The sequence below is a fragment of the Python bivittatus genome, unplaced genomic scaffold, assembly GCF_059951505.1.
Source record: "Python bivittatus isolate LINGU-HERP-01145 unplaced genomic scaffold, Pbiv_v1 ctg000350_np1212, whole genome shotgun sequence".
In the NCBI taxonomy this organism is placed as follows: domain Eukaryota; kingdom Metazoa; phylum Chordata; class Lepidosauria; order Squamata; family Pythonidae; genus Python; species Python bivittatus.
The window spans coordinates 6,738,830-6,766,372 of record NW_028277074.1 but is presented as its reverse complement, the minus strand read 5'-3'; the positions used below and the strand labels follow the sequence as shown (position 1 = coordinate 6,766,372).

The 27,543-nt window shown below is 38.1% G+C and overlaps 1 protein-coding gene across 8 annotated transcripts in view; it reads right to left on the bottom strand.

The window, feature by feature from the left end:
- Positions 1-27,543, bottom strand: part of LOC148215113 (uncharacterized) — a 107,672-nt gene that overhangs the window by 1,248 nt on the left and 78,881 nt on the right. For 3 of the 8 annotated variants that reach the window (XM_088144555.1, XM_088144556.1, XM_088144558.1), the window contains 2 exons: positions 17,974-18,057; positions 2,023-2,101 (listed from right to left, as the gene is read on the bottom strand). The gene's annotated coding sequence lies outside the window, so the exon portion shown is untranslated. Of the gene's footprint in view, positions 1-2,007; positions 2,102-17,973; positions 18,058-27,007; positions 27,282-27,365; positions 27,505-27,543 lie in introns of those variants that run through there. The other 5 variants (XM_088144557.1, XM_025166479.2, XM_088144554.1 and 2 more) reach the window with 5 other exon arrangements.

Sequence of the window (27,543 nt, the reverse complement as noted above, 5' to 3'; positions counted from 1 at the left end):
TCTTAATTTTGGGTTGGGAAAGTGGGGGTCGTTTTGTACATGGGGGCATCTTATTGATGGAAAAATACGGTAATTCAAAGGTTTACAATTTCCACTGAATCTGCCATCTGAGTTTAGAGTCGCAGCACCAAATTTTGTAAGCTAGTACAGGAATTTAGATGCACCAAGCATGTTAATACTTGGGCAAATTTTGAGACAAAAAATATTGCTACTATTATCATTATAATTACTAAATAAATCTAAGTGATGTTTGTCACTTCAGGCATGTGTGTGCGTGCGTACATATATATGTGTATGTGTATACACACACACACCTCTACTTTCCTACCTACCTACACACATACATAATAATTATGTGCCATCAAGTCATTTTCAACTTCTAGTGACCACATGGATTTTTCTCCATGGTAATTATCCCTAACCTGTTCTTTCAGGTCTCCCAATGGTGCAGATTTGTACCCGATATAACAGTAAGTAAATATCTGATTTTGAAAAATATTTATTCAAATGCCAATTTGGCAGGTTCTTACATGCAATCAAGAATCTCATGTCTTAAATAATATAATATTTAGTGAGGAAAGATTCGTTTTTATCACAGCATCAATTTAAAGTTTCTCTTACTGTGAGAACATGCTGCAGGTATACATTTGCTTGATGACAGTTATTCATTAATATTGAATTTTGCTATCCTTTATGATACTGCATCAACATATTATTACAACACAGCATAGAAACATCATATCATAATGACTGTAGTAGTCTTCAACACGTCATTCTTTCTTCTAATACTTCCAAGTGTCTTTCTTCACAAACCTATCATTTATCCCCTCCATATCTGACAAAGAATCACCATATGGAATGCAGATAAAACAATAAGATTGAGTTGCTCATTGCAGTGTGAAAAAAGGAATGCAAGTTAGGGTCATTATATTTCTATTGTTCAAGACAGTGCAAGATATGCAATCTTATTTTTGGTATATAGAAATGTTTTAAAATAAATCTCATACAGATAGTCCTCGCATAACTACAGTAATTGGGACCAGCAACTCTGTCACTAAGTGATACGATCTTAAAGTGCAATGTTACATGACCTTGACAATTTATGACAGCAGTTGTGGCAGTCCCAGTTGCCTTTGTTAGGCTAATCCCACATGGTCACAACATCCTGCAGTCACGTGATTGCCATCTGCAACCTCCTGCCGGCTTCCCCATTGACTTTGCTTGTTGGAAGCTGGCAGTGAAGATCACAAATGGTGATCATGTGATCGTGGAGATGCTGTGATGGCTGCAAGTATGAGGACCCATCCTAAGTCCCACTAGTTCACCGCTGTCATAACTTCAATTGCTGAATGAGCAGTGGTTCAACAAGGACTACCTGTACTGAGAATTATTACTTATGGAATTGTTCTCTTTGTTCTTCCAAGGCCAGGTACACCCTCAGGCCTCTTTCAATCAATATCCTTGGCAGAATACACTAACGTCCACCAATTAGACTAGTAAAAATTATTTTGAACTCAGTAGTATCAAGTCAAAGTGGGGAGATATGTTTTTTATTGGATATGCTCTGCCCATAGTATGCTCGGTTATATTGCCACTGGGATTTGTTATCACTCAGGATGCTAGACAATCAAAGACCAAAGCAGCCTATAAAGATGATGATAAAGACAACTGTGATAATTATTAGAAATGCTAACTAAAGCAAATATAGGGTACCTCTTCCCAGTTTCCCCAGTTATTTAATGAAATATACAGCTTTCCTACTTACAAAGTTATGTCCCTCCAATATAGTTGTTGTTGTTGTTATTATTTAATTAAATGTATATGCCGCCTGACTCCCAGAGACTCTGGGCAGTTGCAACAATAAAATAAGAATAATACTCTTGTTCAATATCCTGATTTTACTTTGACATGACAGTTAGGAATTTTTAAAAATGGCCCTCAAACCAATTATTTAATAGAGCCAGTTGGACTCAGTATTTCTGCCATTTTTTCATTCATTTCCCTTACTTCTAGGAAGCTCACCAAAATTCCAGTGTCACGACATTGTGCTGATCAACCAGGAGAAGGGTTCAGAATCCCTCTGCACACATATAAAGATTATCTGAAATGAGACAAAAGAATAATTAGGGAAAACACACAGCAAAAAGAGAGAGAGAGAGGAAGACAGACAGACAGACAGCTTTAGTCCAGCCTTGGAAACAAACATAACAGCAGGATACATTACTTGACAAATTATCCACCCTGCCATTAAAAACACACACAAACAACTTGTAGACATGTTAAGAAAGACCAAAGGATACAGTTATCTTGTGCTCTAAAAACAAAATACTTCACCCAAATTTTTTAAAAAGGAGGAATAAAGGACCCCCCCCCCAAATTAATAATATAATTTATCTTTTTGACACAAATACTGAAATCCAAACTAGATCCTTTGTCCCAAGCATAAAGGAAGGATAACCTTGCTATATCAGTCAGCAGCATAATCAACAGTTTCATCATTCTGAATGTATGGGAGAGAGCCTGTATCCCAGCCAGATTAGAAATTTTGAGTTTTGACTAATTTATGTAGATGTTTGGAAGTATCTCTGTTAAAATACTGTCGATTTGTGGCATTATTCTAGAGACAGACTGGGTAAATACTATTTTAAAAGTGTGCAACTGGCACACCAGATGAAGTTGTACAAAGGACTTCCTGACCACAGGTGCCACCCCCTCATTGAGCAGGAGCTGTGAGTCCAGGAAGACCCCCAGACTGCATGCCACTCTTGAATGAGGAAATGCAACCCCATCCGAAGTCAGAGATTATTCTACATGACTGATATTGAATAGCATAAATAAGACTTCATGGAGAGAGAGGGGGAGGGGGAAGGGGAGGGAAAAGGAGGGAGGGAGAGAGAGAGAGAAAACCATTTTTCAACTGATACAAAATTCACAAACTATTTCAGAAGATATGTTTAACTTTGAATTTTATGACAAATGAATGCTCTGGTCTCTGCCTTTCTTTCTGATAGGAACAAAATGCTTTCAACTTTGTGCATATTTAATTACCAACAAACAGAACATTTAATAAAGCTAAATGAAAACTTAACAAAATTAAATTAAAACTCAAGATATTAAATAGGGATGAAAACTAAACAATGCACATATCTGAAGACAAAAAGGAAAAAACCAACATTCACACCTCAAAAAAAGATAGTCTGAGATAACCCAAAAGGACTGCAGTGCCTTTTAACATACATGACCCATTTTTTATTTTAGCAGCAGTACCTCTACAGAAACATCATTATACAGTTAAAGAGTGCAGTGCTAGAACAGTGCCTATTCAAACTTCAAGTAGAAATTCAGGATGTGATCAGGACCTTGATGTTTAGAAAACAGAAGTTGGGGACATATAAAAAGTGAAGGGAGAAAGATAGTGAATGGACCAATTGGCAGGACCACTCTGTTCTATTCTCTTTATTATCTATGATGCTCTTTACCACCCCAGCTTGTTCTGGCTTTTTTCCAAAGCACTAGATTGCAGACACCCACTAATTTTATTTTCTAAAAATGCCCTTGGACCTGATGAAGTACCCACAGGCATCCTTGAAAGTAAAAAGATTACAGTAGAGGTACTTTACAGCATGCCAGCTTCTCATTCTGTTTTTTAAATTAAAAAAATAAAATAATAATATGGGGCCAAGAACCTGACAGGTACTATATTTTCTACTTTAGTTAGGAAATCATGTAACTGGATCACCTAGCTCTGAAGCTTACATGGCTAGCATTAAAGTACAAATGCCTTATAATGCCAACTGCCAGTATTTGGGACTAGGCAAACAGAAAGCCCATCATCTAGCTTTTGACACTAAACACCCAAAGAGTTTACCCAATTACCTCATCTTTCACACATATCAAATCTTTATTATGGTCACAGACCACCGTAAGGGGGGGGTGAGGTACTGTCAATTAAAAAGCATATAAGATACATCACCGTCTAAAAAGAAAAAAATTATGAAAATCTAGAAAATATATTAAAACAAAAAGTATATATAAAAACAAGTGTCTGAAAGAATCTAAAAGGAGAGGAAGAAGTGTTAGATAGGTGCAGAGAGCATAAAGGTTAGCATGTGGAAGACTATATCAAATTACAGAGCACTCTAGTATGGCTAACCAGATGCTCATTAAATCTAGTTTATGGCACAGGTCATCATCTGATGAATTTTAAGCACTGCCGTGCAGAACCTGACAACATTTTATGTTGTGGCAGGATTGGTATCTGAAAGCAGCAGGGAGGTGTAGAACTGTCCTGTGTGACCTGGGTATGTATGCAATAATGGTGAGAAGAGGCTAGTACGAATGTCTCTTTAAAACAGGCACCAGAGAAGCACATGCTTTGTTGTTTCTGTGTGTCGAATCACAGGCACACTGTCTATCTGGGTAAGGAATCTTCTTGTATTGGCCTTCAAGGACAGCTGAGGGGAGGACATGAGATCATGCCAGAGTAAAGGCCCTCTGATATTAGGATACTTCGAGTTTAGTTAAGTATGCCATAGGGTAGGCAGAGTACCTGTTGGATTCACTGGCAATAAAGGCTGGGGTCCTGGCTAGATCCAATTGGTGCTCTGTGTCTGCCACACACTGTCTAATGAGTGCTTTGGACTGATCATATCCCATGCTGAGTAGAAGACCAGGAGAGAAGCCCAAGGATGAGATTTTAGTTGCCACTGCCTGTTTCCATGTGGACTGAAAATCATAACTCAGAGTTAATGGGACAAGGCCAAGGGAAAAAAAAGGATAGTCTGAACCAACAGTTGAGTATGGTCACCCACATTCTAGCTTCCACTTTCATGAGTCCTGTCTTTAGTCACAGGGTGGCATTAGAGACACATTTTGGGACTTGAGGGGCTGATCTTATAAATTTGGACTGTACAAGCTCTAGTGGTGCAAAATTGGAGAAGGGGCCCAGATGGGCACCATAAAGAAGTTGAGCTATTGGCTTGGCTTCAAATAATGTGAATGCTGCAGGTATATAGTGGCCACCTCTTGTCTTGAGGAATTTAAAGATGGTAGACGAGCTCCTCTGTGCATTTTCATTACTTTATGAGAGTATTTAAGTGGAAATTTTGGGTCAGGGCAAATGTCTGAATGTAACCTATAGGAATTATAAGGTATCCTCCCAGTATTCTAATTTATAAACTTGTACAGACCAGATGAGAGGAGGATATCTGTATTATGTCTCTCCTTTCATAGGAACCCAATAATAATCTTCAATGCAGGAGAAAATAGTTTCATATAATATTGTTGGTTACAGTTTTCCCTTACAAACAGACCTGGTGCACAACCTGGGGTCCTCCTAGACTTGCGGCTCCTGCTCAAAAAGCAGGTGGCAGTTGTGGCTAGGAGGACCTTTGCACAGCTTCATGTTGTGCGCCAGTTGTACCCATTCCTGGATCGGGAAGTTCTGCTCACAGTCACTCATGCCCCGGTCACCTCCAGGATGGACTACTGTAAAGTGCTTTACATGGGGCTGCCCTTGAAGAGCATCAGGAAACTTCAGCTGATGCAAAATGCAGCAGTCTGGGCAGTTATGTGTGACCCCGGAACAGTACACATTACACCACTGCTCCAAAAGCTGCACTGGTTGCCAGTTTGTTTCCAGATGCAATTCAAGATGCTGTTTTTGACCTTTAAAGCCCTTCGTGAAGGGAGGCCTTTTCTGCTGTAGTACCCGCCCTGTGAAACATCATTCTCCCACCCCACCCCCGAGGTGTGACTGGCTCCATCCTTGATATCCTTCCAGAAGTCCCTCAAAATGTGGTTATGTCAACAAGCTTGGGGATCTCAAGGAAATGGTGAACTGGAGAGGTGGCTACATTGCCTGTAACATAAAATACAGGAAATCCCCAGGTTAAGAACGCCTGGGTTACAGACAACCCATAGTTAAGAACAGAGCCTACTATAGCAAAATTTGAGTTAAATACACAATGGTTTGAGTTAATTACACAATACTACTTAAGTGGTATTATACAAGAATACTGTTCTGGCTTACATACAAATTCGACTTAAGGACAGACCTTGTGAATTGGAACTAATTCTTAAATCGGGGACTACCTGTATGCCGTCTCCTAGTCTTTTAATAATATTTATGTTTTTTAATTGTGAAATGTTTTTAATGTTGTTTATTTTATGACTCATTTTTTATTGTATGCCTCCCAGAATCATGTTTTGTGAGATGGGCGGCTATATAAATATGATGAATAAATAATTAATAACTAAGGAGGCACAAAAGTAGATAGCACATGAAAGAGAAAAAAGTATTCTATATTCCTTAAAAAATCTGAAGATCTTCATTCTCTTTTCTATCTACTGAGTTAGGACTGAGTACTTCCCATTGTAATTGGCAATGAATGACCAAATGTTCAACTCTCTGAAATAAACTATTGGAATCTCTGGATGAGCATGTATCCACGAAAAGTTTCTCAGCACTAACGGTACTTTTACTTGCTTCTCCACTTGTTATAAGACTAATTTTATCACACAACCTCCATCCCTCAATACTGTGGCAACATCTGAGATCCTTTCCATGTGACGATCTGAAAGGAGTTCTGTAACAGCATTCAGCTTAATGCATTTACTGCTTTTGTGCAATCACACATTTTTTATAAGGTAGAATTCCCAACTATGGTTCTGTTGGAGCTCTATAAGCCGAACATGCTTAAAGAACCTTTTTCAATTGTTACACTAAATATGTAAAAATCTGACAGTTGGCCACACAAAGAAGGACACTGAGAATACCAGGGCTTACAGACTCACCAATATATCCCCAAATACTCTGCTCTATTTGCATCCATGCAAATGCTTACAAAGTGGGATCATCTTATCGATAGAAATCCGAGAGGATCATCAATTGCTGGACTTAAGCTGTTTACATAATAGGCACTGAGGCTTGTAAGATGTTGTCATGGTGGCTTTTCAAAATCTATAGACTGGATCTATCCACGAGAGCCATTCCATTAATAAAACATATTAACATTCCTGGCAAGAAGAGAATATGTCAAAATTGTTTTGGTATGAGAAACACAAAAAAGCAAGCTAAATTGCACTGATATTTTAAGCTGGTCATCAGTATAGACCACAACTCTTGTCAGAGCCAAAGGATCAACATTTAGTTGATCTGGGAAGGAAAAAAAAGCAGACCCTGCACTTGTGGAAAAAACACTAGGAATAAAAAAAAAAAAACAGTGTAGACCACAACTCCAAAAAGAACTAAGTATGAATAATAAATAGCTTGCACCCTTGTATTTCAGACTTGAAAGTTATTTATTTTAAAAGAATTTTTAAAAAGATACAGTCCTACATGACAGTATAGGTAGTCCTCGAGTTACAAGGTAATTGGGACTGGAATTTCCATCGCTAAGCAATGAGGTTGTAAAGCTTTGTTAACTGAATTCCACCAGGCATTAGCCAAGGACCCACTCCAATCCAAGCCATTCCCAGCTTAGTCCCATCCAGCCCCAAGCCTCGCTTCTTCCAAGGTAAGAGACTGCCTCCCCTTCAACTCTCCCCAACTGCCTATTCCCCCACCCATCTCTACCCTTTTGGGTGCCCGGCACCCTGCCTTGCAAAGCAACGAGCAGCCCCAGAACTGTGAGGTTCTGGGGCTGCTTGCCACACTGTGGCTCAGGGGCTTCTTGGAGCACTGTGACGCTGGGCCTGCAAGACGTCCCTGAGCCACCATGCAGCATGAAGCCACAGCACCCCAGCCCAGCCCAGCCCAGTGGTGCAAAACCATAGCCACTCTGCGAAGCCCCAGCTGGCCCAGCCTGGCCCCAGCTGCAGCTGCCCTCACTGCCCTGCACTCCAAGGTCCCTGCCATCCTGCACTGTGCCACCCCAGGTGACCTTTACTATCTTCTTGCATCTGCTGCTGCTGAGGCATACTCAGCATGGTCCTTTGCAAGGCAGCTGCTGGCCACATGAGACCTTCTTCCCCGAGTCTTGGGAGGAAACCACAGCATGCAACCTTGGGAAGCCTCGTACAGCCAGCAGCTGCCTTGCGAAGGTCCAGGCCGGGCATGCTTGGTCAGCAGCAGGAGCAAGACGACAGTGAAGATCAGCTGGAGCAGAGGGATGCAAGGCAGCAGGGGCTGCAGAGTGCAGGGGGCCAAAAGGGCACAGATGGCAGGGAAAATAGGTCGGTAGGGGGAGTTAAAGTGCCCCTGCAGTCCTAAGTGCAGGCGGACTGTCAAATGCCTGAATTTTGATTATGTGATCAGGGGGACGCTCCAACAGCTGTAACTTCAGGGACTGGTCATAAGTAGCATTCATTTAGCGCTGTCGTAACTTTGAACAGTCACTGAATGAATGGTCATAACTCAAGGACTACTGAGTAATTGTATCAACAAAGAACACTAAGCCACAGTGGTTTTATCTGTTTGTACTGTGAAGCCAAGCAGTATGGTTTATAATCTAGAGTTTATTGCTTAGCAATTGTGTTTTATTAAAAATGTATTAACGCAATGTGAGAACCCACTCAAATTATTTCAAAGTGAGAGATTCTGCATGATGAAAAAGTGCCATATTGAAACTGCAGGTCTTCCAAAGAGCTATGAAATAGAGGCAACAGGAGATTTTAATTACCCAGACATTGTTGGGAGATTATCTCTACCAAACATGAGTCTTCCCAAAAGAGTAAGTGTCAGGAACTTTTTAAAAAGTAATCACATAATGCTGGAATTCCTGATTTTAAAAAAGTAAAGTATAGTTGAATGCACCTTGGACTTCAATAATGCAAACTTTAATAGAGTGGTGGTAAATAAAATTCCATGAAGAAGATAATGGAAAATGAAACTGAAGATGGGTAGGAGATTTTAGAAAGACAGATACTAAAAGCACAACTGCAAGCAATTCAATGAAGTCAACATGTAAAACAGCAAAAAAAGCCAATGAAGCTGCACAAAATGTTTAGTGAAGATCTGAAAACAAAAAACACATAAGAAATAGAAATGGGGACAAATAGAGCTATGCAGTGTTTCAGATTAAAAAGTGCTTCAGCATGTATGTGGGTATGTATATAGCACCTGTCAGCAACTTCTTAAACCTGCTGTGTGATCTTGGGAAAATACGGAGCTACATTAAGGAGTTGCCAACAGGTGCTATATGAAATTGCTATACATTCTGAAGCAACAGTCTCCCTTTGAATCTGAAGTCACCAAAGTTACAATATTTATTTGAATTAATTTTGGCACCATGTGACTCCAAACCAACTCCAGAGTAAGATCAGTACAAAGATGTAGCCTAAAACTGTAGCAATAAGACCAGAAAGGCTAAAGCTCACTAGCAATGGATATTATGAGTAAAAAATATTTATTTAGTTATGTTCAAAATAAAAAGAAAAGTTTCAGAATACCAACTTCCTGGAGTGAAATACAGATTACTTGAGGATAATAAATGCTGTCCCAGTATTTAAAAAAGGGGGACAGGAGGGGCTAGGAAAGACAAATTTAGTCAGCCTGACACCAATAACTGGAAAAATTCTAGAGATCAGAATGAAATCAATCTTCAAGCACACTGAAACAATGCACTACAGTAAAACTTTGACTTAACAAACCATTGAGTGGGAGGGGACATCCGTTACTCATAAATGTATTAAATCTACATTTACATCATTTGTGTTACCTTACTTCATATGCATAATGACAGAATTACTATGATGTAAACTGACATAATTTTGTAAACTGTGTCTTTTGTGTACTACCATTAGTACAACATAAACTTATGGAAACACTGTTAAATTTATTCTGTTATTCAGGGGGAATTTTCCAATTCACATTTTACAGTGGGGCAAAAAAGTATTTAGTCAGCCACCAATTGTGCAAGTTCTCCCACTTAAAAAGATGAGAGAGGCCTGTAATTTTCATCATAGGTATACCTCAACTATGAGAGACAAAATGGGGGGGAAAATCCAGAAAATCACATTGTCCGATTTTTAAAGAATTTATTTGCAAATCATGGTGGAAAATAAGTATTTGGTCAATATCAAAAGTTCATCTCATTACTTTGTTATATATCCTTTGTTGGCAATGACAGGTCAAACGTTTTCTGTAAGTCTTCACAAGGTTTTGTTGCTGGTATTTTGGCCCATTCCTCCATGCAGATCTCCTCTAGAGCAGTGATGTTTTGGGGCTGTCGCTGGGCGACACGGACTTTCAACTCCCTCCAAAGGTTTTCCATGGGGTTGAGATCTGGAGACTGGCTAGGCCACTCCAGGACCTTGAAATGCTTCTTACAAAGCCACTCCTTCGTTGCCCGGGCAGTGTGCTTGGGATCATTGTCATGCTGAAAGACCCACCCACGTTTCATCTTCAATGCCCTTGCTGATGGAAGGAGGCGTTCACTCAAAATCTCACGATACATGGCCCCATTCATTCTTTCCTTTACGCGGATCAGTCGTCCTGGTCCCTTTGCAGAAAAACAGCCTCAAAGCATGATGTTTCCACCCCCATGCTTCACAGTAGGTATGGTGTTCTTTGGATGCAACTCAGCATTCTCTCTCCTCCAAACACGACGAGTTGAGTTTAGACCAAAACGTTCTACTTTGGTTTCATCTGACCATATGACATTCTCCCAATCCTCTTCTGGATCATCCAAATGCTCTCTAGCAAACTTCAGACGGGCCCAGACATGTACTGGCTTAAGCAGGGGGACACGTCTGGCACTGCAGGATTTGAGTCCCTGGCAGCATAGTGTGTTACTGATGGTAGCCTTTGTTACTTTGGTCCCAGCTCTCTGCAGGTCATTCACTAGGTCCCCCCGTGTGGTTCTGGGATTTTTGCTCACCGTTCTTGTGATCATTTTGACCCCACAGGGTGAGATCTTGCGTGGAGCCCCAGATCAAGGGAGATTATCAGTGGTCTTGTATGTCTTCCATTTTCTAATTATTGCTCCCACAGTTGATTTCTTCACACCAAGCTGCTTGCCTATTGCAGATTCAGTCTTCCCAGCCTGATGCAGGTCTACAATTTTGTTTCTGGTGTCCTTCAACAGCTCTTTGGTCTTGGCCATAGTGGAGTTTGGAGTGTGACTGTTTGAGGTTGTGGACAGGTGTCTTTTATACTGATAACAAGGTCAAACAGGTGCCATTACTACAGGTAATGAGTGGAGGACAGAAGAGCCTCTTAAAGAAGTAGTTACAGGTCTGTGAGAGCCAGACATCTTGCTTGTTTGTAGGTGACCAAATACTTATTTTCCACCATGATTTGCAAATAAATTCTTTAAAAATCAGACAATGTGATTTTCTGGATTTCCCCCCCCCCCCCCATTTTGTCTCTCATAGTTGAGGTATACCTAAGATGAAAATTACAGGCCTCTCTCATCTTTTTAAGTGGGAGAACTTGCACAATTGGTGGCTGACTAAATACTTTTTTGCCCCACTGTATCTGTTGCAACTATACTTCAGTAAATGGAGGTATCATATCAAATCAAGCTTTACAGTAATTATCAGAAGACAACATAGACCTGTCAAGAATAAATCTTGCTAAAGTAATCTTACCTTATTTTTTACCTGATAACTTATTTAGTAAATTGTGGAAAAATTGAAGAAGTAATATATCTTGAATTCATCAAAGCATTTCAAAACATACTGATTGGCAAGCTTGTTAATAGCTGGGTATATGAGATGACAAATGTGGATGCATATAATGACTCTGAAATCCTTATTCAAAGGATGTTGATAAATGGTTACTTTTTAAACTTGAGAGTGGTAATCAAAGGAGTTGCCACAAGGTTCAATCCTAGACCCTCTAGCCTTCAATATTATTAAAGTTTTGGATGAACAATTGGAGAAAATGTTTATCAAATCTGCATGTGACACAAAGTAAAAAAGGCTAGCTAATATTGTAAAAGACTAAAGTTAAATTCAAATCAATCTTGATAGGTTAGCAAAATGGGCTGAATATAACAGACTGAAATTTAGTAGAGACAAATATAAGCATACAGTATGAATTGTAATTGATCACAAACTGAATAGGAGCCAGCAACAGGATGTGACTGTCAAAAATGGCAAATGCCATTTTGACCTGCAATAACAAAATTATAGTTTTCAAATCCTAGGAACTAATTCTACTGTACTCTGCTTTACTCCACATTGGTCAAACCATCCTTTCAACTATTGTGTCCAGTTCTGAACACATTTTTAATAATAATTCAGAAAAACTGGAGCAAGTTCAAAGAAGGATAACAAGGTCTAGACCAGTGATTCTCAACCTTTTTGAAGCTGCCGCACCCCTAAGGAGCGGAAAATTTTTCAACGCCACCCTTTGTGAAAATCCTGTAATTTAGGGTATGGGCGGGGGGAGTTACTGAATTATAAAAGGCAAAAATTTTAAGTATTTTTTTTCAGTAGACTTACACACCAAATTTGTTCTATTTAACTCGATACTTTTGCCCTGGAAGGTAATTGCATTCCTTTTATTAAAATTAAAATGACTAATGCAAAAAAAATGAAGCGAACGAAAAGCAACTCAAGAAACACGGGTCAAATCAAACATTCATATTGAAAGGACGCTCAACGCATGCACTGCGATTAATCGTGCGGGAAGACAGCTGACACACACGCTGCAATTAATCGCGCGGGAAAATAGCTGACGCATGCGCTGTGCTGGTTGGGATCGGAGAAGAATCGTAGTGTCTAGTTCTTCAAGGTCATCCTACCTAGAATACAAATTCGTCTCACCATTCTTAGAAGTGCGTGAGGGCAGCCGTCGCGTAAGTTCATTTTATTGCTGGTACAAATGGTGTAAACCGGATAATTGATTTAATAAATTTTGGGGGGAGTTTTAAAATTAAGTTCGAATGCCAAAACATGCCCACCGCCCCCCTACCGCCCAAAACAAGTTCACCGCCCCTCAGCATCCTCCCACCGCCCCCCGGGGCGCGGTACCGCCCCCATTGAGAACCAATGGTCTAGACACTAAGTCTGGTGAAGAAGAAAATGGAAATATTTAGCCTTGAGAAGGGAAGGCTGAGGAGGGATCTGATGGCACTCTTCAAATACCTAATTTAATTAATTTTTAATTAAAATTATATAATTAATTTTTATATAAACAACATTGTAGAAGAGCTTAATAATCCTTCTATGCTCCTTCAATTGGAAGTAGAAAGGTCCCTATATTATTGTATGTGGACAACATGGTACTCATATCAACATTAACTGAAATGAGAAGAATTCTGACAGAATTTGGCACTTATTTTAGGAAAGAACATTTACAGATAAATTATTCCAAAACCAAGGTAGTAGTATTTGCTAAAAGACCAAAGATACATAGATGGACACTGGATGGTAAGGAGATAGAACAAGTGAGGTCATTTAAGTATTTGGGTATCCAATTTATTGAAACATTATAATGGAAAACATATATAGCATCAGCAAGAACAATAGCCATGAGATCAATGAGAGTCATTTGCTCCTTCTTCTATTCAAAAGGAGGCCGGTTAGTACAGCCTGCACTCAAGATCTTTCAGGAGAAAACAATCTCACAGTTGATATATGGGCCCCCAATTTGGGGTTTCATAATCTAGAAGAATTAGAAGTGGTCCAGAATAAATTTGTGACATCAGTCTTAGTCTTACCCCGATGTATATCAGCAACTATGTTGAGATTAGAAGTGGCCAATTAATATAATGGTAAAGAAAACAATAATTTTACATTATAGGAGACTAGTTCTTATGCCCAACATTTATTTCGCAAAACAATGCCTTCATGAACAATTTAACAATAACAGATGGGTGAATTTGTGTCTAAAACTCTCAGTTATCACTAGATCAGTAATTGTTGAACAACATAAATTATCATACACTATTGAGGGACTACTTATTTTTTTAAGATTTTAGACAAGATAAAGAGCAGGTATGTAAGCTTAAGTTGGCCAAGTGGTATTGATCTTTTAAAAATGGACAAGGAATGTCATATTATTTACATCTCTTACATCCCATTCCCTAAGACAAGCTTTCACAAACTGTTGTAGATGAACATGTAACAAAACAAGTTGCATTGTTTGCAATGGCCACAAGGAAGATACAAAAGCAAATGTTGACAGATAGTGATGTTAATATTAGAGGGGATGTATTGAACTGATATAGATTGTTGTAATTTTATATGAATTTTGCTAAAATCCATGGTTGCAAATAAATGTATATACTACCAAAATAATAATGATGATGATGATGATGATGATAATTCCTGAAAAGATGTCACACAGAAGCAAGTCAGGCCTTTTCTATATCATTCTAGACTACAAGGAATGGAATAATGGATTTAAATGTACACAAAGAAAAAATCTGATTGAATATTTTTAAAAAAAACCTTAGTGGGACAAATCTATCCAGAAAGATAATGGACTGCCCTTAACGGAATACCTGAATATCTTCAAGTGGAAATTGTCTAGGATGATTTGGAATCTCATATCGAGCAGGGTTGGACTGGATGGCCTAAATAGACCCTTCCAACTCTATGATGCTATGATTTCTAAATTTTACTTATTTAGTTCTATTTTAGTTACAATTAAATAAGTCACCTTCAGAAAAAAAAAGTTGGATTCATTATTATACTTGAACACTCCTAAAACCAATAATATAAAAAGCTAAATAAACTAAGTAAAAATATAAGATATTGCCCCAAACCCTGAGTATAGAATAAAAATAATAAAGTCAGAAATAGAGAAATTCAATCATTCATAGTCAATAAAGATGAATTGCTGAACATTCAACATCTCTTTGAAGATAAAAAAATCAAAACAATTAAGATATGAAAAGATATAAATACTGGATAACAAATGAACCATGATTCTGAGCACTGAATTATTCCAAAAGTTTCCAAGCAGTGCATGAAGAGTTTTCTGTTGTAATTTCAGTTGTTCCCACTGCTGGAATATCCAGTCACCTGTCTCACCACAACATGAAAATGCTGGAGATGCATTCAACAGCTTCACATACTATAGGTAAATTAATACCAAAGATAAACAAGGAGTTCACATTAGGAAGCTGATTTATGCAACAATTATGCGGGAAGCTATAATTGGAACCCTATCGATATGCCAATATTACCAATTCCCAGCTCACATTTGGAATCACTAGCATATTTTTTGTTGTTATTTGTGGGAGTTGAATGCACTGGAGCAGGATAGCTGTTAACAAAAAATAAGACAGAACAAAATCTCCAACTGGAAAGGGCCCAACTTTCAGACAGAAGGATGTACAGGTGCAACATTATGCATCAGTTTTATTTTTTATGTCACTTATGCAATTTACAGCAATTGGAAAAGGAAAATGGAGGACCCTACAAGATTCACCCAAGCTATCTTTGAACAAGTGTTATTTGACAATCAGCTTCCTATCTATTTCCATATTCAAATGGATGCAATATTCAGACTTATTTTTTAATCTAATTTTCCTTAGGGTACTTTAGGTTACACGTTTTTCAGCAAGGTCGCTTCTAGGGTAAAGGGTTGATGGGCCAAATTTTGAATTAATCTAGTGATTAATAATTAATAATATATCAATACAAAAGATGAAATCAATACCAAAGATGAAGCCACATAGAAATTAACCTCATGGGAGAATTAACAAGCATAATATTTGCTAAAGAAAATACTATCTTTGACTTTTGAAATTTTTAGCAAAACCTTGAAACTTAGTTATGAAGCCTTATCAAATCATTAAGAGGTTTAATAGATTTATTTAGTGGAAAAAATGGAATTTTATTAGTCAAGCAGTACTTTTGCAACCAAAGATTAAGCCATGTGTACTTTTAACATTAACTTTTGCTACTGCCATCTAATCCTCAAATGCATTTGCAGATGGCTCTGGATAAGACTTTGTGTTTGAGGATATGCATTTTACAAGCCTGTCCTATTTAGAAAGAGAGAATAAGTTTAAGATAGGGATGGAGCAAAAACTGACCATTTCAAGACCCTTCTAATTAATTTACTGGGGGGCAAGTAGCTGTCTTTAAGTCTACAATCATGGTACTTTTCTATCCCAATTATCTGGCCTGAATTAAGGAGTGTTCTGGCCCTTGTTCAATAATTACCAAATTACAATATTCTCCAAAGTCTGTAAAATAAAGAAGAGATCTAGTGATGTGGATGGTGTTGTCAGGAATATGCAAATGACATGAAATTTTATATACTTTTCCAGTCAAGCATCCTAGAGAGATTCTGACGATATCCAGATGCATACTGGAAAACTTAATCTAGTGGGTGGAAAGTTAGCTTTGAGGACTGGTGCAACAATGTCTAGTAATGCTCATTACATGATGCATGAATAACTGCTGCATCCAACATTACTTACTTCTAAGTTAAATGCTGCAATATGCTTTACATGCAAATCAGAAAAACCAGCCACAACTGATCTGGCACCAGTAGATTTCTTAGTCTATGAACTAATCCTAACTTGATCTGAAGCCACTTTAGTCTTTAAAGCTATTTGAATAATGCCTTAATTCATGAGTCTGGAAGTATACTAAACTTTACTTCAAAAGTTGTTCTTAAACGTTCATCATTAGAACTAGTTAAATTGACATAGATAATACTTAGAGTGGGTTACTGAAAGGTGTGACAGTATTTTGAGTTGATGGAGCATAAAATATTTTGAATTTGAAACATTTGAATTCATATAGCTCTCTTCTATGTTTGAAATGCTCCATTCTGATTCTATCTGAAATGATCTGTGCCACTCCAACCATTTCAGAAGTGTCCTGAGCTAAAAACATTCTTCTTTCAAACTCCAAACATCTGTTTTGAATTCAAAACAGTGTTAGACCATTTCCAATAAACTAACCTCCTTGAAACCAGAAATATTTTAAATTTTAAATATTTCATACATTCCTAAACTTAAGTATTCCTACATGCAGATGACATAGCTTTAATTTGGTATTAAAATAAAGAAATACTGGAAGTATTGTTGTGTATTGATATCTAAATCACAATTTAAAAAGCAAACAGAAAAACGTCCCCAAATCCAAGAGTGTAACTTGAAGAAAATTTAGTATGCGCTATATATATATATATATATACACATACATACACACACATACATACATACATACACACATACACATATATACACACACACATACACACACAGTATACATATACATATATATGTATGTATATGTATACAGAGACAGTAAAATTATGCTTACTATAGTAGAAATAACTTCCTATATTAATACAGTGTTATGATTCTTAAGGCTTAAAATGTGTGAGGACAATAATTCTCAGAATTCTCATCCAGGCAGGAGTTTCCAAGAGTTACAATCCCAAAACATCTGGTGGGTATGAAATTAGAAAAAGCTGCCTTAGAATTTAAAACAATAAGGAAAAACAGTTGCATGATACCATTTTCAAAAAACTGTCACACCAAATCACAACACTGATAGTACTGGAGTATCAAACCAATTACTACTGAGAAAGGCTTTCCAATCCTTCAGAGAACAGAACTTTTGCATGCTTTTTTTTTCTTTTTTACAGCATTAGTGTATTCCTAAAAAGCATGCTCTCCATCACTGAACATAATACAATTCTGCTAACAAAAAGACCAACAAAATGCATATCTCAACTGTCTTGATACTATCTAGAGATTTGCAAGCTATCTGATTAAGGTATTAGATTAGGAATAGGGAGCCCCAGTTAAAAATCAATGAGTGACTTTGAGCCAGTTATTCTCTGTCAGCTCAAGCTACTTCACAGGGTGGTTGTTGTGAGGGAAAATAGGATGAGGGAATGCTATGTATACCAGCTTGAGCAACTGAATGAAAGATGAGCTATAAAACTAATAAATAATATTAGATTACACAAATTTTGCTAGTCTTATACCACATTATAACCTGAAGACTAATTAGGAAGAGTTTTCTATAGCTAATGATTTGAGATATTTCTCATACGGTTAACATGCCAATGAAGAGTATATTGAAAAACAAAAAATGTGCTCTTACCATGATCAGAGTATTAGACAAGTTACAGCATCAGTTCTGGGTTTCTTTGGACAGTTCATCTGACAAACTCCAGATTTCAGTAGTCTATGAGGAAAAAGATGGAGGAATGTAGGGTTTTTTTGTTTGTTTGGTTTGTTAAGCCTACAAATATAGGAACAATGGACACAAAGTTTCTCCTGAAGTAGAATACAGTGGTACCTCGGGTCATGAACTTAATTCGTGTTGCGACCTGAATCAAATTTTCCCATAAGGTTCAGTGTAAATACGGCTAACCCATTCTGACCCCTACGAATTTGGTCGCCAACCGATTTTGGTCGCGACCCGAATCAAATTTTCCCATAAGGTTCAATGTAAATACAGTTAATCCGTTCTGAACCATATGCATTTTTTTTTTTAAACCACAAAAATATGACACAAAGTACAGCACAGTACACTATGAAGAGAGAGAACGCTAACCTTGCTTGAGGCGTGGAGGACAGGAAGGCAGGTGGGGAGGCGGTTATTGTTTGGAGGGAGAGTCCCCTTCCCTACAGGAAGCCACGACCACGTGTGTCAGCAGGGAAAATGGCCGCGGATCCTGTTCGTCACCTGATGTGGAGTTCGCGAACGGAAGCAAAATTTTGCGAACGGTGCTGTTCGTGACCCAAATTGGTCATGAACAGAAGCGCTTGTGACCCGAGGTACCACTGTACTTTGCTTGTTGTTTTGTGTTTAAAAAACCCAAAAGGTTTATTGAAATTAATTTGAACACATTAAGAAAAATAATTAGTTTTTCACATGTATAAAAAGAAATGGATTTTTCCTCCCATAAAAAATTTGAATAGTTAAAAACAGCAAGTATTTTTAATTTATTGGCAGCAACATATATCTTAGATGCCTTGTAAAAAGTTATGTATTTTTCCAGGCCTAATTTTAAGAAAAATTACCTTGAAGCTAATAAATACTGAATAATTAGAGATCAGGACTGAATTGGCACTGGCTTCAGAGAGACACAGAATATTCTAAGAATTTAACACATTTTGTCGAATAACATTTTGTGGTTAGTGTGATAGTAAAACTGAGCAGATAGAGGTTCAACTCCTCACTCAGACCTGAAGTTCACTGGATGACTAATTTTCCTTAACACAAGGAAAAAAGGCAGTGAGGAGATATTCAGATATTCCTCCTTGAACTCTTTGTAGGAAAGTAGTACATAAACTGCATAACATAAATTAGCTGAGGCTAATAACAATTTTTTCCTAATCTTTAATATTATCCATATTGCCCTTCATAGATACAGTACACCAGAGCTTTCAACTATCTTTTCTAATCCCAGGAATGAAGACATATATTTCCATGCCCCACTCCTTAAACGCAAGTAACTTCAGTAACACTTTTTTAAAAAAGTATGGCTCTTATAAATTCAGTCAAACAATAATACTTCGCAAGAAAAGTGGACAACCAAAACAACTGACATTGGAGTTATTGCAAGAAAAGCCCTATTACTATCTACCAAGAATTAAACATGGAGTAGGATCTCGCTGACATGTTACAAAGTCATACAGGAGAAGAAAGTACTTAGACCCCAAACACTTAGGCTTTAAATGCTTACTAAATCTGTAAATATAACATGTTTAAATCATATTAAAATTGATGAAGTATTTGTAGCAACAAATAGCCAGGCTATTTGAGGGACCACCTATCTCCTGTGGTCTTTGCCTGTCTGGTAAGATCAGGGAAAACTGGTGCACTTTGGGTCTGTTTGATCAAACAATGCCATTTATCAGGATCAGGAGGCATGCTTTCACTGTCGTGGCACCTACCCCCTGGAATGATATCCTCCAGAGATCCATTTAGCTCTTATCTTAATGATGTTCTGCAAGTCTTTAAAAATCTGACTGTTCTCCCAGGCCTTGGGGTAGGTTTTTGTGGAGCCCTGGGTGGTTGGTTGTTCTGTAATTTGTCCATTCTTTAGGTTCTTTGTTTTCCTATTTTAAGCATAAGCCGCCCAGAGTCATTCTGGAGTGTGGCAGTTTCTAAATCTACTAATTAAATAAATAAACTTTCATCAGTAATTGGACAAACATTCTATGTATTTAATCAGAAAATTCCTATGCAGGGATAACAATAACTAAAATAACTACAAAAGTACTGATGCTTCTGAAAATTACTATAGGCTACAACTTTCTCCTGAAAATCCACAAGCCATCGTTAGTAGTATTGTGTAATATTCAGATTTTTTTTAAAAAAAGAGCAAGGGTGCTTTGGATCTAGTATGGGCATCCTTGACTCTGTCAGCTATTCCTTCAATAAGCAGTGGGGGGGGTTTCCCCCTGTAGGCTCAGAAAATTAAGTGCTTGAGGTAAGGAGGTGGCAACAGGGTGGCAAACACATAGTTGCACTCTGTTGCCACCTCCTTCACTGAACAAGTTTCTTGAGCCTGTGTGGTTATCATGTGAATCCTGGAAAAAAATATAGCCAACACAGAGAGAAAGGGTGCCCACACTGGTTCCAAAGCCCTCTTCCCCCACTTTGGATCCAACTCCAAAGTCAACTGGAATTGGGCAGCTAATAAATTAAAAGGTTCATCCACAAAGTCCTAATTCTGGGAGACCAAGGAAATATCCAGGATAGTTCCTGCAAACATGGTGCCAAGGTTGGCCATGATCCAAAAGATTATGTGCAAAGTGTGAGTTGTAGGATTCAGAGAGATTTTACTTGCTGTACAAATGCAGTTTTAGCAGAGAATTAAGATTTTCACTGCTATTGCCACTGCCATTATTCATCTATAAACCAGATCTGATCAGACTTTCTATATAGCTTCAAACTCCTATATGAAATCAAATAGGTAGTGACTAGTTGTTGAAGGCGGAGACTCAGATTTATTCTGGATTTTTTTCCATCAGGTTTTAAAGTGTCTGACTTATGTCAGCTCTCTAGTAGATCAGAGTTGCTTCTTTTCTAGTGAGCAAGTATATCCAATAAAAATCATGTCACATATTGTTTATTTTTTCCCCTAAGAACTGACCAAAGCACCACCATAAGTCATCTATAAGAATCCTAAAGCTAAAGTGAAAGCGCATAGTGCTTAATAGCTTCTGTTTCCATTATAACTGAAGCTACAAAGCAGAAAGATTGAAATACTGACCAAAATAATTTTTGAAGTCTCTTCTCATTCAGTGAAATATACCAAATAAAGAATATGACCTCTTACTCAGAAAATTGATCTGAAAGCTCAGGATGCCACCAACTTGCTGATGCCAAGCAGATTCTAGGTCTGGTAAGTTCATCACAAAGGAAAGATGGGGTAATTTATTATTGTTCCAGGTTTTCCTCCTGAGTAACAAACATGTACAAGACCTCCACTGACCCTTCTTCCAGGAAAAATAACAGCATGCTTGCTATGGTGGGTTTGGGAACATTAATTCTTGAAGCCTAGCCCACCATCAGAATAATATTAAAAACGTATATCAGATTGAAGTTTTCTGGAAGGATACTCCATTAATTGGAACTTGCAAATAAAGTTTCTCCTCCAACAACTAGTCACTACCTGTTTGATTTCAAATATGGCGGTTGAAATTCTATAGAAGGTCTTCTGATGACAAGGAATACAAGATTGTGACAAGTTTGAATGGTAGGACAAGATATTTAAAATACAATACAATATACTGGGATTTGAACAGTAATGTAAAACCATGTAGTTCAGAGCTACAATAATGTTGGACATGGAATCCTTTGTATATTTAGCTGTGCAATGTAAACAGCCAGGAGGCAGTTTATTAATAGAATCCCTAATCCAGCAATAGGCAATCTAATGACATCTAAATGTTTTCTCCTATAATACCTACAATTTCTTGTCACTGGCCATGCTGGCTGGGGCTGACAGAGTTAAGAACAGCACATCAGGAGGTTAGCTTTAATCTGTCCTTGGAAGAAAAATTTAGTTATGCAAACTGTAATCACATGATATGCAAAGTCGTGGTTAGCTAAAAAAAACTTATTTGCCTATATTCACTAAATCATAAGATATGGTTTATGACTGGGTTCACACAATAAGTCACCAACAAGCAAATCACATTTTCTCAGAGTGCTGTGTGAATCTAAGTCCTTACTCAATGCAAGAAAATTTCCCAAATAAGTCACTGGATGAAAAAAATGTGGTAACAAGTAATTCTGTCTCCTCATGAACTTCACCTTCTCCCAGTGAAAAGTACTCAGTAATAGGAACACTTCACAACCTGTTGCTTCATTGAGTCATATTGGTGATATAAGCCACATTGACTATTTCATTCAATTCCTGGATTGCAGACGTTTTATTGAAACTATCCTATCATTAATTAGATACAACTATAAAAGAACAGGAAACTGGAAGTCTTCGAGTTTTGCTTGAACTGGGGAGGGGGAGAAGTGACTGCCTGGTCCTCCTTCCTTCTTATGCAGTCTATCCATCTCCTCCCACTCAATACAGGCAATTGTGACTCACAAATCAATTTGCTCTTCTACAAAACCAAAATAAATCAACTTTATTTTTTTCACTCAGATTATCCAACGTTCTCCTACATTCACTTACTTTGAAGAGAAGGGGAGAAAGATCCATAAAACCAATATTCATATTTTCTCCCAAACATCCTGCAAATAAATGAATAAAACCTCTGACTGGTTGGCCCCTTAACACAAATACTGTCAATATTCCATGTGGCTTTCATACTTAAACAATTGGTCTGCTGACTATTTAGAATAACATTCTTGCAAAGATTGAGGTTCAGCAGTCACTGTTAGTTGGATTTAGTTCCACTTTTTAGGATAAAAGATAAGGATAACAGTTCAGTGATTTACAAATTTAAAGAAACTCAAGTACTTTTTAGAAATTATACATCTCTACATTTTAAAAAATAATATTGCATTACAACATGTTTTAAATTTCCATTCATTGTGGTCCCCCCTTTTGAAATAAGTAGGGTAAATTTCATATTCTGATGGCCTGAATAGCTGAAAAGGGACCAAGATATCATCCCCACTGTTTTCTAAATTTCCAATATGCTCCATAAGCTGCTTTGGCCACAATCACATTTCCTTACTTTGGTTGTGATGATCCTAAATGTTCAGAAACTAGCCTTGCAAACAGTGCAAGTGCTTACATCAACTTAAATCCACTTAACGTAACACATTAGTTGCCTCGTTTCTAGCATAAAGTGCTATAATTACCTCTAAATACCTCAATGGTTCTTCATAAATCTGTCTGCAAACCATCTTCATTTAATCAGTTTGCCTAAGTTTTTCCAATAATAATTGATAATAGTTGCTTACTACATCCCTTATCTGCAGAGTATTATGTATCTTAAATACAAGACAGGGTCTTTTTAGTTGCAATTTCAAGATTTTAGAATACTGGTCCTTAAGATCTCAGCTGACTCCCTCATTTAATTTTCAAGTGAATTATCACAATAGCCTTATATCATCTTATCAGTTTCCCCCATCCCTTAAACTGTATACATAGCAGTTACAAATGGTTTATCGTTGCTGGGGTTTTTTTTAATAACTGCCCTTTTATATTGTGATACTATTGCATAAGTTTGCAATTTACCTCATAAGCCAACTGGCAAGCTCCTTCAGCTGAAAAGTGAGATATGAATTTTCTAAACAAATAAATGCTGCAGACACAAGGCTAGTCCCTCCCTCAAGAGGGAGAACTAGAAAGGGGACAAAGAAATGTTCTAGCAGTTGCAGAGATTCTAGGAATGCTTCCTTTCTCAGCTCCAAGGGGAACAGGGATTTTAACCTTGCACTAAGTTTGAAGCATCACATTAGGTCAAGATTCACACTTGGCTTTTACATGGTATGTTGGGAACTGTATTCCAAAATGTCAACAACAACAAGTAAAAAACTAAATATGAAATTGAATTGAAAGTATATTAATAAATACATTTATGTGAAATCTCTCAATTTATTAAATTATGTTCTGGTTTCAATATACAACTATTGGAGAGGTTCCAGTGATACAAGTTGTGTAGCCCAGCACTATAATTTGTCACGGACTTCATTAGAGAAAGTAGGATTCCCTGAAGTGACCAAAATATGAACTGGAACCATCCTAATGCCTAATCCACGAATCAGCAGACTACAGAAAGGCAGACACTGTGTTTGTAAAATCTCCAGTCATAGTTTTTGCTTTCCCATAACCCACCACAGCCAGGAGAAAGGGACTTGAGCAACTGTCAGGTCTTCTTCAATAGTTTATCAGAGGCTCTTTAGTCAACTGAGCAGCTTACTCAGGCAGAATATCTCTATAATGACTTGAGTTTTCATAAGCATGAGAGGAAAAAAATCTATTGTATAAAAATCTGTGTACTTATCAGATTGCATGATGGGGCATTGTGGAAAATGAAGACCAAGATATCTAGAGAAATTCAGGCTGATCATACTAGCCTATATGCTTAATCATAATTACTATTCTCTACATTTTAATATAGGTGTGCTGGTCTTCAGCTAAGAAAACAGGAGAATCTGCTTGTCTTTTTCCCCCTTATCAGTATCTATTGTTCTCAAGTCATATAAACTCATCCAAATACGTTCCCTGGTTACTTCTTTTCAGATTTTGGCCACTAAACTGTTACTGGCTTCATTAAGGTGTCATAGTGTTTTAACATGCCTAACCTGTGGTCTTATTCTGTTCATATTGGTGCAGAATAAATATAACATAGCTGACATTGACTTTACACCTAAGTTATATGACAAATTACACTGATTACATTTAACTAACATACAGAAATTAAATGCAGACTTTTTGATACATGGCACAGACAGTCCAGCTATTGGCTCTCCATCACACTAGTCAAGATAAATAAATATACAGACTGTGTGTAACCATATGGATAGCATGCTAAATTTAGCTTATATTTAGCAGATTTTAAATTTATCTGATAGTTATGAGCAAAATTCATTTGTCACATTATCTTAATATATTAATTTTTATACATTTGCACATTAAATGGAAGAGTCACATTGATTATAAAATATTGCCTTTTAATACATAAATTTGCCTTGTGCTAAGACATTAAGCAAGGGCAACTGTGTTCAGAATTATCTGTAAAAACAATCTTAGCATCAGCTGATTACACACCCTGAAATTCTCTCAAATGGAGAATTTCTTCTCAGAATTGCGGTACAAATTATAAACAGTACACACCTAAAGGATTATAGGAATTAAAACTGAAGTCAAATGGAACAATATAATGTGTACTCCCAGCTATCCTCCAATTCACTTCTCTAAACTACTGTTACATACATGTTTTCTATCTTGTAACTAAATTATCAAGTTAAAATAATTCAAACTGCCAACGTTCACTAGACATGTTGCTTCATCTTTTAATCCAGTATTTGTCAATGAAACTGAACTGAAAAGGGCCTGCCAATCTGGTTAAAGTTCAGTTTAACATGAAGTATCCAGCACTTCAAGAAAATCAAAACTGCATTTATATATTATTCCTTCCATCTTATAGCATCAATGCACAGTATTCCAAAAAAAAAAAGTTAAAAAAAGCCTACACTATCATATATGCAATGTCTTCTACATAATTAAGTTCTAAAACTTGTTAACTCTATAAAGCAGTGATTGCTTACAGGACAAAACTTTGGAGCAATCTTATTTTCTGTTTTTCACAAAACCTGTAAATACAAGAATGGGCCCATTACCTTAAAAGCAATGTTTGTGTAGTCTTAGCACTTATTAATTGCAGAATTAAACATTATGTTCAAAGCTACAAGATATCTACACATCCAAAGATTTACATAACCTTTTTATCATTTATAAAATATACTAACAACAAACAAGCACTGAGTAAAAGAATGCAAGATGCCAATCTTCTAGGGGACTCAGGTTCTAGTCTACTTTCAGCCAAAGTCTAACTGGATGACTTTTGACCAATCACTCTCTCTTAGCCCAACCAACCTCACATGGCTGTTGTGGGGAAAAATAGGAAGAAGGAGTACTCTGTATGCCACCTTGAGCCCCTGAATGAAACAGCGGATATAAACTTAATAAACAAACATGTTTAAATGTATTACTCCCTTTAACACTATGCTGAGTATCGCAGCATATATGACTCCTCTTACACCAATACTCTGACCTGTATGGGAGAGCAAACACAGAACTCGTTTGCCTAAGCGCTCAATAGAGTGGCATCAATTAATCCAACATTTTCATCCCTAATCCATAAGACTCAAACATATTCCTACCCTACTTATAGTTTTATTCTTCCAACTGGTTTACAGTTGATTGTAGGTTAAAACAGACATTCCTCTTGACCAAAGAATTATGTAGCCCCTCACCTCCAAAACTATATATTAGAAGATCTTCATTCCCTTTCTGAAGACTCCATAAGGTGGGAGGGGTCGGTGTTAGGTAAAGCAAGGCTGCTGTGGGGGTAATTCTGAAGCTAATCCATAATCACAAATCACCCAGTCCAATAATGGTTAAAAAGGAAAGAGAAGACAGGAATGCAGAAGGGATCCTCATCCCCAGTTCCCAGGCACACTTCAGGTATGCTAGTTTCTTTCACTTTTCCCCCAATAATAGCCTCCTCCCTTTTGTATTCCCATCGCCAATATTTGCCATCTTTTAACTATTCAGACTCCCCTCCCCAGTCTCCTAAACATACACAAACTCAACCATAGACAGCACCCCCCGCTCTTTCCCAGGATTAACGTCCCCCCCCCCCGCCCGTTTGTTCTTCCCTCACATCCAGTGGTCACGCCTTCTCCCTTCGGCCTCCTCCAAAGCCTGTTTTCCTTCCTTCCTCCCTCCCTCCCCACCCCCTCTGGAAGACTAATCGGAATTACCCCCACCGCAGCCTTGCTTTACCTAACGCCGACCCCTCCCGCCTTATGGAGTCTTCTTTCTTCCATCCCCCATGCGCTTTCCGCGCTAGCTCGCCCGCCCGCCCCAGGTTTTTTGACCAGCCCCCGAACTCTGAAACTTTCCCCCAAACAGGCCCGCAATTATTCAGAGTCTCTCCCCCCCCCCTCTTTACCACCGCGTTGCCCCCTCCCTTCTCACCTCCCATGGCCCGCAGTTTCCAGGGGAGCTGGCACCATGCAGAGCCTCCTCTGTTTCTCCTTCTCACACTCACTGCTCTTCTGAACAAGGGCGGAGGTGGCCTGGCCTGGCCCGGCCAGGGGGCACCCCTCACCCCCGGGCAGAAGGGGGCGGCGCTGTGACTCTCCCCGGCGAGGGTGAATTCGCTCCCTTCCCACAAACACACACAGGCTCCATTGTCCGCCAGTCAGTCTCCCTCCTCCTCTCCCACATGGTACCGCCCATCTCCCCTCTACCTCTCCCCCCATCAAATGAAACCGCCTATCGTCACTCCCCCGCCGTACCCAATCAATGGAACGTCCTCTTCTTACTCACTCACTTTCACTCCTCAGCCCATAGAACCTCTTCTCCCAGCAATGGGAATGGTATTGTCTCAAAAGAGGAGAACAGGAGAAAAGATCTGCTCCCCTTTTTTTCCTCTTAATGGTATCAACTGGTTCTTTAAAGAGACAGACCAGAATACACGGCCCTTCCTCCGCTGTAAGCTGTACCGCCCT